The sequence below is a fragment of the Dreissena polymorpha genome, chromosome 10 (genome assembly GCF_020536995.1).
Source record: "Dreissena polymorpha isolate Duluth1 chromosome 10, UMN_Dpol_1.0, whole genome shotgun sequence".
Taxonomy (NCBI): Eukaryota; Metazoa; Mollusca; class Bivalvia; order Myida; family Dreissenidae; genus Dreissena; species Dreissena polymorpha.
Window position 1 is genome coordinate 19,446,705 of NC_068364.1, and position 12,553 is coordinate 19,459,257.

The window sequence follows — 12,553 nt, forward strand, 5'->3', positions numbered from 1 at the left end:
TATTTATCAACTGTGTGATGCTCAAACATCAAGCAACAACAGATTCTGCTGATGCGGACGAGTTTCTACTTGTGTACGATCATTTTCCTTAATACATTTTCTTTAGGATTGCTATGATAAACTCTTTATTTGTTTCAATAATTATTATTTTGTGGTTAATCTCCGTGGGCTGCAGTATTAATACTTTTCTGAAGCTGCAGAAAAAGAAAATGTTGAAATATAGTTTTCATATGCAGAAAAAGTAAATGTTGAAATATAGTTTTCATATAAATTGCAATTCTACACTCACAAGGGAGGGGCTATAGCTTTTTGTCACATTTTCGATGCAAATTTCGGAGCCGTCCAGTCGATTCGGACTAGCCGTTTTTTTTGTTAACTGCCCAATGCATTACGTATTAATAATAACAAAGGACCTCTATATTTATCTCCTAGAAAATTGAACTGATCCATGATTCAAGGAATTAGACTTTTAACAACACAAGCTCAATCAAATAAAAACAAACCCATAACATAGCTAAATAGAAAAAAACTTAAATTGAAAAAACAACTTAAGTTTAACTTGCGCTTAAATAGTGTCCGTCCGTATATGCTTATCATTTGGTACCTCACTAAAATGGTCTGATGAGAAGTTGGAACAATTGATTTCATTTATATCCCATACTATCTCATAAAAGCAGTTGTACTGTTAATCCTTGCAAGAACGCGGGTGCATTTAAGTTCCAATGTGCGAACGAGGTTTGAAGGTTGTGCGATGCGAGTGTGGGCCACGCACAAAATGTTAAAGAATGTTTGGATCTGGTATTTTTAAATGCAAAGCAAATGTTTGTGTGATGCGTTATGTGTGTAATAAAATATTTGAACATATAATTTCGTAACAATTTCCGAAGATAAACATAAAACGTGAAAGTAAATAAATATTGTTCGCTTAGTTGTAATTTGCACGCTCTACACAAGGCAACTCAACACGCGCGTTGTCCATAGTTTTGGAGAATAATGGATGAAAATCATTTGAAGTCAACTATGTAGAAAATGATCACAAACAATATGACAGTTCAAGTAAATACAAGCTTTTTTTTAGAAATTATCCTATTAAACAGGGTTGCGTAATAGGTGAAATTAAGGGTACTGTTTTTAAGTATTAAGACCGTTTTGTATGTGACTGTGCGAGCTTTATCGGATGGGGTGTTGCAGGTGTGTTTGTATCGGTTTGAACTTAACACTTAAATTTCTTCAATTACCATTGAAATGTATATGCATTTGTGTAAGAGTATTTTTGGATATAATAATGGTCTCGATAAATAATCAATTTTTGACAAACTAATAATTTTAAGTTAGAAAACGAAATCTATTTGTGGGTAAGAATAAATGTGAAAATTGCCCGTGTCAGAAAAGAAACGAAACGACAAAAATCTGCCCACAATTAACTGAATTAATATATATCGTTTCGTGTACATGAACTATTACCACACATTTGATCGTCGTTAAACAAATAGATTAAAGATTATGGTATAATGATATCTCAATGAAAAATATATTGGTAACAGTTAAAGGTATTTGTCAGAAGTCAAATCATGAAAAAAATATTACCTATTAATAATTTTAACCATGTATTAATACAAACGTACAACATACTGCATCTATCTCCCGAGTATCTATCAATGAAGCCTGCATCACAAGAACCATTATCAGAACATTTGCTGCTAGCGGCGACTTCAGCACAAGTCCCTGGACGAGTAACATTGTACTGTATACCAAGCCTATAGCCGTTGTTTCGTAAACAACCCTTTGTACATTCACCTGTATTGCGGTCACACTTGTTGTCAATGCAGCTGGAGCACATCTTTCATTGCAAGTAGCACCGTATAAACTTGAAATATTATGTTATATGCAATTTCCGATAGCAATAATTCAACCATCTTGAGAAAAATGTGTACTGCATGCAACCTGACCATGAAACTCACTTGTTCAATTTGTTCATAAATGGCCAATGCAACGTAAGCAGTTAGAAGGACATGTTAAGCTTTAACATAAACGCCAATATACCATGTATGAATGTAAATAGCAGCAACCAGTTGTTTTATTACACGTATTGTTCAAACACTGCTGTGGGGATGGGTGTTCACATTGATATCCATGATATCCCGTTAAACATTCTTGACATCTATGAGTATACATGGAACTTCCATTTTTACATTGACCTGAACATTTTTGGTCACATCCATTACCAAACCTGCCTATAGCGCCACCGTAAAAGAACAGTGGCCCTACAGCAACATTTATCACACATGTACGAGCATGGCTTTTCACAAATTGATCTGTAAAAGCCATTCATACAACTTGTACAATTACCCCCATCATTTCAGGTGTTACAAGTGGAAGGACGTATTGCATGGTTTATATACTCAAAAGTGTATATGTCACAAGATCCATCACTGCGATTCGACTTGCATGGTCGTTGGCATGTCATTGCATATTTACGAAAAAGACACATGATGTTCAATTGGTACAGTCAGCACAATGACCCACACCTCATTCTACAAGCGAAACCATGAAAGCCATGTTTGCAACGACACACTCCTGTTGCGATGTCGCAACCGTCTTGACAATATGGAGCGCAATCTTAATTGCAACAAGCAACAAGCAGAAAAGAACCCATTCAGTACTACTAATGTTACACGAACAATTCAAGCATCCAATTCGACAAGTATAAACACATGATGTAACCCAATAGCCTTGCGTACAAGATTGACACACCTCACTTTTCATTCACTTTTGCCAGCAGAGATAGTAACCTTCAGTGCAACTATAAAACGTAGTGCCTCTGCAAGCTGTACAACCAAAAGAGCACTTGGCTGTAAATTAGTAAAATGGTTATTATAAGTACAATGTATACAGCCATAACTTGTCGATGATTAAAATGTTCATAATTAAAAAAAAACAGACCACCAGTATAAATATCACAATCACCACATAAGTGGCAGCTGCAGCATTAACACCGACAACAGCATATTTCTTGAAGGAAACATTCGAGTACACTTTCGAGTATGAATAACCAAAATAAAACGAGTTCGACGTTATGGTCTGGTAGCATGTATTTCGAACCAAAGAAATAGTTTTATTCCTTTTTTACCTTCCTGCTTAATGTGAGACGCCTGTATTCAGGTATAGTTTAAGAATCAATATATGTTTGGCAAGCTGAAAACAAAACTTATGCACAAATAAAGATATACCTTGTCACGGTAGTAACGACGTGGCATGTTATGATACAAACTGATAATCAGGATTGCAGTCAACGTAAGTTATGTTTCAAGAAGATGATTCTACGAATAATAATTGCCACAAGGGTTTATACTTTTGCCATATTTTTCAGTACGTCATATTCACCTGCATACACAAACGGAAGCCACATTTAAAATGTTTAACACCTTGAGTCACAAAACGTAACAAGATACTCCGAGGCTGATATTTATCTAATTAACTGACGTTTAGCGAATATTTTAACGAACGTGGAGTATTGAGTTAACATCCTTGTTGATTATTTAACATGTTTGTACTTCATTGAAATTCATTCAGGCGTGCTGCATGCATTTCAATTTGAGCACGTTTAAAGGGATACTTTATTTCAGAAGTAAAATAACAAAATAACAATATTAATCTTAAACAATTATATTGCGTTTTTGTTACTTTAGTACTGTATAAGTTCAGTATGTATTCTCATAAAACCGCATTAAGTTGTGTATGCTGTATGGCATATGTATGTCCACACGTTTCCATGTTTATGAATTGATGAATGCACACCAAAAATACTGTGTATTTATGTAGTCAAGACCATCCGCATTTTTAATAAAAACGAACATAAATATAACAGTGTAAAATATCAGTCGCATGCATTTATATTCAAAAGCCAAACTGAATGTGGTTAAAGCGAGTATGCACGATTTTTATATGTGTTAAATTGTAATATATTGATAAAAATATGTTACAATAACACAAAATAGGCAAGAAAAAAAAATACATTGAAGACGAATTCCATAAAATGCAGCAAAGACTAATTAGCGCCCCGAGCCGATTGTGACGAATATATTTCGTACATATTTTCCTACAATAACCGAAGCATTCGCCTTTTTATTAGGATCGGGGTGAGTGTTCGTGTATCGTTTAAATAGATATCGTTGGAGGAAATTAAGATGATCCGTAAAACTAAATTTAGATTCACATCGTACATGCATGATATACATGCTGGTGAATTCGACTGTACATACATTTTCGATTTCAGAATAAAATATCTGGCTTATTTCGCATTTTTCGACACATGTTCTCGTTACCTTTTTATTTAATTTATATTGAACTATATGTATAAAAAGTTTTTTAACACATTTTATATAAAATCATAAATATTTGACAAAATCGTACTGGATAATGTCACGAACTATTTTCAATTTCCAAAACGAAGTGTAACAATGGCTTTAACTGTCTGTTTGAAGCATACCAGTATAACATTAGTACACGCCTTTATTATTATTTTGACTCAATCAATATGTTAGTTGGTAGAGTGACATAATAATATTTTTGGGGTCGCAGGTTCGGTTCCCATTCGGCTTCAGCCGTAAGTAAGTGACCGGCAGTTGTGAAATATCATTAATTGTGTATTAATTATGTATTTGCCTTGATTGCGGGAGGTAGAAATTGAGGGAACAAATACATGGACAAATCGTGCAATGTGGTGAACTTACCTGATGTAAAAATGTATAAGTCGTTGTTAAGCCAACACATTACGCTGATTGAAGAACTTAAATCTAACATATCGACAACTGACCGCTGCTGCTAATTAGCGAATGCATAAGCAAATACCGAATGCTAAATAACAAAACACAACATGATGGCGTTCAATCAATTTATTTTGTAATAAATAACTGTTCTGTAATGATACAAACAATGAACATGATGAACAATTTAATTAATAGTTCATCTATATAATACAGTATTCCAAACTAGCTCGTTATTCACGGTTAACTTCTTTGATGGCATTTATATATATTTTAAATAGATAAGACGTAGTTTTCATGTATTGTGAACAAATTAAAATTGTGTTGACAAGATTTTAGCTTAACATTCGACTGCGTTCTATAAGCATCAGTGTTAATAAGCATGACCTTATGGATAATAGCGTATATATTTCATTTAATTATATTTTTTTAGCGCACTAATGTTTAAAAAAAACAAACTTAAAGCAGTTGGTTTTTTTTAACGAGAGGAAATTAAAATAAACAGTTGGTATCGGGACATTGGTGCTTATAACAGTCATTTGCTTATTAGATCCACAATAATCATATTGGCACCATACTAATTGTAATAAAAGTGTTATATTCGTAAATAAACAAATAACGAAAATTACAAACTCAAAACATTTAGAACTATGTACATAATCATTGCAAATCGACTAAATAAATTCATTTTTGTCTTAACGATTACATGGCTGATTATATTTATGCATTTCTGCCTTAATTGGCACATTAGTAGCACACTCTCATTAAGGTAGCGCTCCCCTAACGGCACATATCCAAATATAATCTAATTAATTATTTTCTTAATCAGCACCATTTCACTGAACTACATGCAAATTTGTAGATAGGCTTTCCATGCTTTTTAAAAAAAATATACCGATTTTTTAAAAACCACCCCCACGCTCGGCTTTTGTCCAGTTTATTTTCACCCCTGGGGTATATAAAAGTTCCATAATTCATTCAAATTTCCAAATATGGGCATGCAGTTGGTATGTACAGATGCAGTAAAGGTGTTTAACGTTTAAACAAGATGAAATAAGTATTCTTTTACAGACATTTATTTTTCACAATTTTTTATGTATGGAAGAGCGCCATGAAATGTAAGTGATTTCAGCCAAGTAAAAATTGGGTCGGTTAAAAACAAAGTGTCATACAATTCAAAATAGTATCATTTAAGTTATATTTTGAACGTAGTTTTTATAGAAACACTATAAACAGCAAAATACCAAGAAATAGACAGATTTACCGTTTACTTTTTGAAATAAAAATAAAAATGCAACATGCATCATTCGTATTTTCAGCAGTAAATCACCCAATTTAGCCATAACGTTGTTTTAATTTTAAAAATTGAAGGATGTGCATAAAAATTTCAACATATTAAACAATAAACATAGCTTATATGCTATATTAAATCAAATTACGGTAGAAAAGAAATAAAACGCGTCGCAAAAAGTATGCGATGTCGGCAGGATTCGAACCTGCGCGGGAAGATCCCAAAAGATTTGTAGTCCATCGCCTTAACCACTCGGCCACGACAACTTCACATTTCTGCAAGCTTAAATTAGATATCCATAAGTAAACAGGTAAAAAGGTTCGTCGATCTTTGAAGAAATCGCGAAATCGTATTTTTCAGATGATATTTGGATCAAAGTCAATATTTATTGTGAAAATAATGTATTCTAAAGGAATTACGTAAACATATATCAAAATTCGAAGTTTGAAAAAAAAATGCATTTCTCGGAAATAACCGATCATTGAAGATCGGCAATGATCGTAAAATAAATCGCGGGAAATCGTTAGAGGTGCGCTACCTTAAACGGATGATCGCGCTTAAAGCTTAGGCTTAAAGCTTATTCGTTAAAAGATGGAACATTCAATAATACAGCAATCCTTTAACAATGTTCTTTATCAATGATTCTTCCTTATGCAAGAATATTATTAGTAATAATGTAACACATAGTATATGAAATCGTCACTAAGAGATGATATGTCGGCATTTGTTAATGGCTTTCACCTTAAGCTGAATAGTCGGACTCTCGTTTTTCCGTGTGTTCGCATGTGCATCTAGATTTCATACATCGGGAAATTTACATATGGCTATCGTTGAACTAATATAACGTTACACTTAAATGATTCCTTTCATTGCTATGGATATTTTGTCCATAAATTAAGGGTGTGTTTTCAGACGCCAGAATTTCAGTGGGAATTGAGTAAAAAAGACGTATTGATGCTAAAGTAAGTACTAGTTATAGCATTCTTCAGTTTTAGTTGCACATTCTTCGTGAGAAAACATATTCTTTGGAATTTATCAGCTGCTAAAAATGACGGAACTCAATTCCACATTAATCAGTAAATTGCTTGAATGTTCATGCATTTATTTTCAAGTTTGTTTAGTAATGCTGTCCGAAAGGGGATGGAATTGAGTTCGTTAGTGCGTGAAACAAATTGCTTTATGATTATGCATTCCAGTTTTCACGTAGTCCAGTATTTATTTCGTTACATCTTTTGTCTGTCAAATTTAATTTGGGAACATTATAGAGGCCGCATATATTTCCAATCTTCAAAAAGCTTGTTGAGATCATTTGTCCATAAAATATCGCAGCCGATTTCAAAACTGCGTTAAGTAGGGTATAAAAACTAGGTCACTTAGTAACAAATAAATAAAACGCTTGTGAACATTCCATTATTCGTACGTTTGTCTAATCGTCATCAAACTTGTTCCCAACATTTGTTCTATTGATATTTCGGCTGAGTTTGAAACATGGCTCTAGTCCTTATTAAAACATGGACACCAGGGGGCGTGAAAGTAATATGGCTGTAATGATTCATTTACAACACTCTCAAAGCCCCATTTTTCTCAAAACTTCATAAAAATAATCAAGCTTACGTGTACTAAAAATACCGATATCATATAATCAATTAATGCATTGTGGTTATAAAGTGGACAAACTAAATGTTTATCAATGCAAACAACAGTTAGTACATTTTTGTTTACCTTTAATTTTCTTGACCTTTGTGATAGAGATAGGATTATTTTGTTTATAACACAGACTCATCCAAGATATCATATGTGCAAAGTTACAAGTATTCTATTTGTCTTCAATTAATCGTACAGTTTAAAAACGAAAAATAACTATCAATTGACCTTGAAAATGAAAAGCCCTTAAGCACTAAAAATCTAAGAATATTTCGTTCAATATTTCGGAAACATAAAGTTAACACCTAAACAATCCTTATAGCAATAGCCAAAATTTCAACGCTCTTTGTGGTATGGTAACATAGATTTACCAAGATATAAAATGCTCTATTATTTTCTTTGTGGGACAATATATTCTTACATGTATCCAAGCAAGTTACAGTCCGAAAAGGTTTGAGGACTGACACACAGACACCGACCACACTTTATTGGACAAAATGATGTACTAATATAATTCCCAACACATATACATGTGTTATTATGAATTACCATCTTATTACCCGGATTTTACGAGGACATAGCAACTGAAAATCACAGCATGCATTCTGACATTGAATCGGACCTCGTTGAGCAATTGAGTTAACACCCATAAAGGGAAGTTATCTGTCCTTCAGAAATAGTACAACAAAAAACAACCGCACGGAAGATACTATCTTGATAATGAAATACCAAACACCAAAACAGGATGTTTTCGATATATGTATTACAAAGCTTTACACGATAGAGATCTGACACGCGATCATCTATATTGTTCAATCTGAACAAGCCAAACACATGAAACACATTATACCTATCACTGGACGTACGTTACAAAGGGCTTGAGCACGTATTTCTATCAAGCATACATACGTAAATATAATCTTCTCCATTCTGATATTCGTGTGGTAAAATGCACTGCAGTTTGCACTTAATAAGGCAATATGTTTTAAAGGATTTAAATGATTGCAAGTCGCAAGTCCAAAAGAAGTTTCATTCTAAACAGTTGTAGAGGATGTACTCTACAGCCTACATGATTAATACATGTTTTGTTCTGCGATATCAAAATAATGTTAAACAAAACGGCATACCTGAGTATGAGCGAATTCAATGGTCAAAACTTGACATGTTATTCTAGTTTGGTTGACACATGAGACCGAGATTCGAACTTGACCTAGGTAGTACATGTAACAAGATAAAAGGTCTTACAAAAGCTCATCAAGATTAAGGCATTAATGTTAATACATGCTACAAAGTTGAATCTTCGGGAATTACTTTACTGAAATGCAACATACATGTTTTTTCATGATTAGATATTGTTCATTAATAAGTTCAGTCCATTGTGTTGAATCGTCTTCGTTCAAATTTGATTTGAATATGTTATTTAAAATACTTATATTTGGTCATCTTGGATTGTATATATACTAGACGTACACGATAGCGTGGGTCTGCGTGATAAAAATCGCTCGAAGCTAGTTGTTATTCAACACTCCAAAGACACACACATGGAATAACACAATATGAATGTAGTTCGTCAGATATGAATGAATGGCACACGAGATGCAGATGATTGTGTGTTTTGAAGCATCTATGGAATACTAGCTTTATGTTTTTTTCTATGCTTGCCAGAAGCCCATGAGAGACATTTAAAACTAGAAACTAGAAATTTAATATTAATATTGGTTGTACAATACATCAATATTCCTCACTGTCTTGTTTCAAAAACATTTGGATTGATTATTAAATATATATGCGCATGTTTCAGGCGTGCAATAATGCATTGTTTACAATCAAACTTCACAAGCTTCATGCCTTTGCTTTGAGTTTGATTGATCGGTGCAGCTGACCACGACCTTTACAAAACACAAGGACATATGTAAATACAGCTCTTCTTTCTAACCTCCATGTTCTCGTTTTGGTTATTTGCCATACCGTCTGGTGTACCGGTAATTCTCATGCCTCAGCTTCCTTGTTTTGCAACAAAGGTCCATGATTTAGGTCGACAACAATGGCTTTTTAATTCTCTTTCTCTCCCTTTTTAATTCTCTTTCTCTCCCAAGCACTTCTTCGGCCGATGAAAGTAGGACATCCTTGATGTTGTTGGTTATGGTGTCAATGTAATTGTCTAAGATGTTCAAGGCTGCAAACTGGCCAACTATCTGTGCTTGAAATAGGTCTGCTACATGTATCACTGGATCGTTCAATTTCTCCAAGTCAAATCTAAAGCGAGGGTTCTCCGTGTTTCGCTTGCTCTTCAACTTCAGCTTGATGGCGCAGAGAACTAAGCTATGGTCACTGTCGATGTCTGCGCCAGGAAACGTTATTGTGTTCGCATTGTTGAGGCTGGACTTGAATCGTTACGGCGGCAATATGAAATCGATCTAATTGTGTACTTGCCCGGTTGGAGCACGGCAGGTCGCTGATCTAGACGGTTTGTGTTGATGCAGCGTGTTGGCAAGGGTGAGTTGGAAGTTTCTGGCGAACTCACAGAGTCTTAATCTTTAGTCGTTAGTCTCTCCTAAATCAAATCTACCTACTGTCCCTGACCACTCTTCGTATGCGTCTGGTCCAACATTGCCGTTTCAGTTGCATTGGACATTGAGGATGTCTTTATTGGGGACCATGACTATGATTATTAATAGAACTTGTATAGTCTTTGTAGTTAAGGACGAAGTTGAAAGAGACCAAAAAGATGACCGCAAGCAGCAGCAGCTAGGCATCATCAAGACCCTCACGAAGACCAGTAAGCCCAATGCCAGTGTCATATCACACGTTGACGGGAATCGCATTACCGAGAGTTACGCAGTCCTAAACAAGTGGAATGAATACTTCAGTGACATCTACAACTATCCGCCTCAACCAGAATCAATATTCCTTCAGAACGATCCCAAACCAGAAGCGGATGTCGAAAGTCCGTCCATAATTGAGGCAGAGGTGGAGGAGGCAGTGCATAGTCTTAAGAGAGTAAAAACTACGCCCCTTCCTATCTGATTGAGAATAGATGAAAGGCCACTGCTGCATTAATGACGGTACATTGCCAAACGATCTTGGAGGAGAAGGCGTTACCCAAAGAGTGGACCATATCACTGGTCATACCCAGAGAATTGTGCGAGAATTACCGCAACATCAGCCTCATCAGCCATCCCAGTAAAGTCATGCTACGGATGACTTTAAGACATTTTTCGATGGCGATTAGCATAATGGCCAATGGTATGTTATAAGAGGATTCAACATTGACGAAGGGCTGGTGCAAAACATTCAAGAAATGTGTGGAAACGCCGTTAGCAAAGTATTTCTCAACGGACAGCAGGGGGATTTCTTCAGGACATACTGGTCGTCCGAAAGTTATGAATGCTCGCTCCCGTCCTGTTGAACTTTGTGCTTGAGAAGGTAATGCAAGAGACTATCCATGACCACCAAACCTATCCATTTCAAAAATTTAGATTCGTTGATGATATTGACCTCATGGGTGGTACCAGCACTTAACAAGATCTCACAAACAGACTCTATGACAGAGCACTAGCATACGGGATGGAGATCAGCACAGGAAGTCGAAGATCAAGGTGAACAGCACAACAAAACACAGTTAAAAAAACACCATGAAAGGCGGGAAGCTTGAACAAGTGACCATCTTAAAATACTTGGGCGCAACCCTGTCCAAGGATGGTACCAGTTCCGATGAGGTCCGAATAAGAATTACCATGCCGACCGCAGCAATGGTCAGACTAAGCAGGTTGTGAATAAGCAGTTATATTAGCATCCCCACCAAGAACATGCTCTATATGTCCCACGTACTCTCCATTCTACTCTACGGCTGCGAGACTTGGAGGCTTCACGACAAGGAACCCAGCATACATGCATTTGAACACAAATGTCCCCAAAGATTGATCCGCATCTCCTTCACGGAACACAAGTCCAACGAGTACGTCCAGAACATGACTGCAATACTTGTTGGTGCACACGAGCCCATACTGTTTAACACAGTTGGTTAGCGTGTGGCTATGATAATAGTTAGTACAAACATCATTTTGAATTAACAATAATTAAATTATAACAAAAAACCAACCTTTCTAAATAAGAAATTCACTGTAAAATATATATATAACCAGGTATTCAACTCGAAATGACCCGAACAACAGCAGCATCGCTTTCAATTGCCATTACTTCATCAATTTAACAGCGATTTCCATGAAATTGGTCTTATTAAACGACGAAATAAATTTTCTTTCTGGAAATGTACATTTCTTGCCATATTTATACAATTGCTGGGTCAAATTTTAGAAATAACACGATACACAACTCGAAAGACCTACTCGTCGACGATCTGACCCGATCCAAGCCTAGTTGATTCCGTCAGTGGTTAACAATAACTAACGGTCATATTATCAGAAGACGCCTGGATGAAACCAAAGTTAAAGTATAGCCTGCCATCAATCGTTTAAGACATTGTTTTGAATTTGGAAAAAAACAATGGTTTGAAATTCGGATTGATAATCCTACTATTTAAAAAGTACCTAATATATATGAAGCAAAACGAAGCTGAACAGCCAAACAAATTTAGGAGATTCAAAATGAAAAACAAAATGTCCCTTGAGACTTAAACAGCTTATGGGCATTTAAGAGACAAAGAGAGAGTCTGTTTGTCATGTTAGCTAAGACTTGCAGCACAGTGGTCAATATGTGTAATTGTTAAATATGGCGGGCCTTCAGCGAGAACCATTTGATATTCCAGTTGTGATGGTACTAAAGCGCTGGATAGACCCTAACAGGTATTTCTTAAAACAATATTAAATCGTAATTTCAGTGTTTCCTCAGA

At 35.3% G+C, this 12,553-nt stretch overlaps 1 non-coding gene across 1 annotated transcript; it reads right to left on the reverse strand.

The window, feature by feature from the left end:
- Nucleotides 1-6,241: 6,241 nt before the first annotated feature.
- On the reverse strand, nt 6,242-6,323 carry Trnac-aca (transfer RNA cysteine (anticodon ACA)). The gene has a single exon. It is a non-coding gene; the product is annotated as a tRNA-Cys (tRNA).
- Between the last annotated feature and the right edge of the window lie 6,230 nt (nt 6,324-12,553).